Source organism: Gavia stellata, chromosome 34 (genome assembly GCF_030936135.1).
Source record: "Gavia stellata isolate bGavSte3 chromosome 34, bGavSte3.hap2, whole genome shotgun sequence".
In the NCBI taxonomy this organism is placed as follows: domain Eukaryota; kingdom Metazoa; phylum Chordata; class Aves; order Gaviiformes; family Gaviidae; genus Gavia; species Gavia stellata.
Window position 1 is genome coordinate 3,348,697 of NC_082627.1, and position 4,381 is coordinate 3,353,077.

The 4,381-nt window shown below is 55.3% G+C and overlaps 1 pseudogene; it reads right to left on the reverse strand.

The window, feature by feature from the left end:
- Positions 1-1,733: 1,733 nt before the first annotated feature.
- Positions 1,734-2,712, reverse strand: LOC132320276 (olfactory receptor 14A16-like; annotated as a pseudogene).
- Between the last annotated feature and the right edge of the window lie 1,669 nt (positions 2,713-4,381).

A 4,381-nucleotide genomic window follows, 5' to 3' on the forward strand; every position in this document is an offset into this window, starting at 1 on the left:
GTGCCTCTGAGTTCCCCACAACCTATCCGGTTTCCTTCAAAGCCCTCCTGATGCTCCTCTAGCTCCCAAGATGTCCCAGCCCCACACTTGCTTGAATCCTCTATGTATATCCACATCCCAGCACTGAGATGCACATCGATCTTCTCCTGCATCCTTTTAAAGTCAACGCTCAACCTATTTCACCTCAGCATGACAGCACTCACCCCCCGCCCCCCCCCCCCCCCCCATACGCCCCTGCTATTTCAGGTCCTTTTCCTGCTTTTTACACACACTGCTGTGCACACCCCGCTCTCTCCCTGCACTCCCATGGGTCTCACAAACCCTTCCCGCTTCCCCTGCAGTTATGGGACCTCCCTCTGGGAGGGTCATGCATTTTCCAGCATCATGGATGGTTCTTGTGGTCCATCCAAGTGTGGGCAGTTAAGGAGGGGAAGAGAGCAACGCCAGCTCATGAGGCGAACTGAACACAGCCACCCCCAGAAGCGGGCATTCCCTCTCTGCCAGGGTGAGGCATGCACACAACATGGAGACATCTTCCTTATCTTTGCTGTGCACAAGAGGGGACTTTCTTCCTGACACCTTCCCAGGAAAAACCTCCTCTTCCTCCTCCACCCGCACAGATCCACTGCTTTCCATTTCTGGGCTCAGGCATGGCTGGAAGGATTTGCTAATGCCATGAGCCATCACTTTTTTTCTCAGGGACATCTCCCGACCCTCTCTCCCAGGCCTACACATGGCCAATCACTGCTGCTCAGGGCCACTCACTCTTCAGCAGCAGCTGGTCAGAGCTGGCCATTTCCCCGATGCAGGCACTGAGCCCAGCAGGAGAATGGAGATGGCCTCACAGCCAGACTTACCCATAAACTGGGTGAACGGCCAGCGCTGGAAATGACTGGTGAGAGAGGCTGGGAGGTGAAAAAGGCCCTGGGACACCTTCCCGGTCTGTCCATGCCACCAAGGACACAGACTGGCCTCCTCTCTCCTGCACCTGCGTGTCTCGGCTCCCATCCAGGAGCCCTGTCTGTGCACCACAAGCCGCCTGATGCGAGCCCTCATCCTGCACGGTCATGCAGTACAAGCTGTACACTGATGTTTTTCTCTCGCAGGAACTTTCCAGCTCAGCCCAGCTCCCTCCAAGACCTCCTACCTCCCCTGCCCTCTCTCCAGCCCAGCCCACTCTGGTCTGGCCCCACAGCACTACTTGCCACAGGGTGCTGCAGAGCTCTGGGCACTCACCCCAGAGCCCCAGCCCCTCTGAAGGGCACAGCAGCCCCTGGGGGGCAGAGAGGAGTCAGCCTCAGACATGGGGGGCCACAAGGACAAGGAGGTCAGTGGCACCCTGTGTCCCCTGTTTGCCTGTCCCACATATCCTGAGAGATCTGCAGCCCCTCTGTGCCATCCCGTCTCTGCAGGCTGGCACAAGAGCCCTAGTCCTTGTGGTCCTCAAGAGCTCCTGATTCCCCCAGCACAAAGCAGCCTGCCCCAAGCTGGTGCAGCCAGAAAGGTCTTTCTATTTCCCATTTATTTCTGCTATGCTGAGGATGGATCATAGACCAAGAAGTTGCTGCAGGTTCTTTTATTTTCTTAAAGAAAATAGTTCCCCATTTATACAAAGTCTCTGGGTCACACAAGATGAGTGGATCATAAGGGGAGGAATAATTTTACGTACTTGAAGACAACAACTTCCAAAGAGGAAAAAGCAAAAAAAAAACAGGAAAGGCAGACTTGGCCTGTCACGACCTACACTGGGAGTCAGCTGCAGAGGAAGGTAGGCAGCCTATGGCTGCTGAAAGATGTCCAGTTACCAGTTTGCTCAGGGCATCCTTGAGCTCCTGGTTCCTCATGCTGTAGATGAGGGGGTTCAGTGCTGGAGGCACCACTGAGTACAGAAATGACACCACCAGATTGAGAAGTGGGGAGGAGATGGAGGGCGGCTTCAGGTAGGCAACCATGGCAGTGCTGATAAACAGGGAGACCACGACCACATGAGGGAGGCAGGTGGAAAAGGATTTGTGCCGTCCCTGCTCAGAGGGGATCCTCACCACAGCCCTGAAGATCTGCACATAGGACAGCACAATGAAAACAAAACACCCCAAAAACAGAAAAGCACTAACCACGATAAGCCCAACTTCCCTGACGTAGGTGTCTGAGCAGGAGAGCCTGAGGATCTGGGGGATTTCACAGAAGAATTGGTCCAGGACATTACCCTGGCAGACTGGTAGTGAAAATGTACTGGCAGTGTGAAGCACAGAATTGAGAAACCCACTGCCCCAGGCAGCTGCTGCCATGTGGACACAAGCTCTGCTGCCCAGGAGGGTCCCGTAGTGCAGGGGTTTGCAGATGGCAACGTAGCGGTCATAGGCCATGACAGTGAGAAAAAAAATACTCTGCTGACAACAGAAAGAAAAAAAGAAACACTTGAGCAGCACATCCCTTATAGGAGATGGCCCTGGTGTCCCAGAGGGAATTGGCCATGGATTTGGGGGGAGTGGTGGAGATGCAGCCCAGGTCAAGAAAAGAGAGGTTGAGGAGGAAGAAGTACATGGGGGTGTGGAGGTGGTGGTCAGAGGCGATGGTGGTGATGATGAGGCCGTTGCCCAGGAGGGCAGCCAGGTAGATGCCCAGGAAGAGCCAGAAGTGCAAGAGCTGCAGCTCCCGTGTGTCTGCGAATGCCAGGAGGAGGAACTCAGTCATGGAGCTTCCATTGGACATTTGGTCTCTCATGGCATGGGAGCCTGTTCATGGAGGAAAAGACATCAATGAGTTAGGAATGATTTCTCTGAGCAAAATCTATTCCATTTCTTATAGAAACCCCCAAACCACCTGTCCCTAATCAAGAAGACGTTTGGCAGGTCCCTTTTGTGAGCTCTGGTTGGTGCTGGCTGAGGGTGTCCCTGGCAGCAGTGCACTCTGCAGCAGTGGGCTCTGGGGGAGCCAGCGCTGCCCTACAGCAATAGGGAAATGGGAACGCAGGGTCTATGGTTAAATCCGCTTGTGATATCAAAGAGCTTTTCCCCACTGTCTCTCCCAAGGCACCCAACCCTGGAGCAGAGCTGGGAGGATTTCGTTTTGTTTATTCTGCTCTAGTGGCCCCACCACCCCTGAGGAGTGTTTTTAAGGCAGAAATCCTTGGCATTAGTAGTGCCCTCCAAGTGAAACCTTGTGGGTCCTGAGCAGCAAAGGGACCGTCCCTTAGTGCAGAGTGAGGACAGACAGTCTGTCCATCAGCCCTGGTCTCAGCTGCCTTGTGCTGGCACCTCTTTGAGCTGGAGGACGATGGCACTCAAGTGTTCCCCCCAAAAGAAACTGGACGCTGCTGAGAGCAAAAGAAATGCAGTTTCCAAGTGCAGACCTCCAAACCCCTCACCCTGCCTCAGCGTACCCAAGGAGGAGCTCAGCTCTCCCCTCCCAGCCAGGGGCACAGAGGGCTCACTGCCGCTGCCTGCGTGGAGCCACCCAGCAGCATTTCTGTGGCCTTAGCGCTGACTTGTCTTCTCCATGGGGCTCCTGCATAACACAGAGATGCCATGGGTGACCTGTGCCCTTCTGGAGGGCACCCTGCAGCCCAGCAGGGCCCCCCAGGGAAAGAGTCAAATGTCCTAAACATGGGGCATCCATAAGGAGTGTTGGCTCTCTCCCAGCCCTGCAAAATGCATTGCCCAGAGCTTCCAACTCTGGTGGGAACTACAGCAGCATGGACAGGAGAGGAAACATGGATAAATGCCCTAATGCTACTGTCAACAGCAGCAGGATAGACAAATGGGTACTCCGGAGTTTCTCCTCATGAGGGGCCCTGTTGAGAAGGAGTGACTCAGCCTGAAATCCCATGGCCTTGGGGCCACAGGCTGTGCTTCACCTACATGGCAGAGGAGACCTGATGAGGGGTGGTGTGAGCTCCAGGGGAGGTTTCTGCACTGCAGGGGATGGCAGGGAGGTACCCAGTTCCCCCTCCCACAGTCTTTCTGAGAGTAGCTCCCTCTCCCTCCCTGCCCATGTCTCTGCTGCCTGGAGCTCTCCCTGCCAGGAGCTATTTCCCTGTCCCCATGTGTCTGCTCCCTGCCAGTGCTCAGAGACCCCAACGCACCCGCTGTGTGCTCAGCTCTGCCCTGCAGACACCTCCTGGCAGCAGGGCACTGCCCAGCGGCATCTCTGTGTGTGCAGAAGCTAAGGAGCAGCTCAAACAAGTCCCACAGAGACCACCGAGGTGATGCTCTCGTGCTGTCTGTAGGCTGAGCAGTGCCTTAGGGGGACTAGATGAGGTTCCTTGCAGACCTATCCATCTCTCAGTGCAATGCTCCTGGAGTCTCGGTGTCTTGTCCAACTTCAACACCTCCATCACTCTCTCCCTGCCCTCTCTCCTCTCCCTCAGTGCAGGACATGA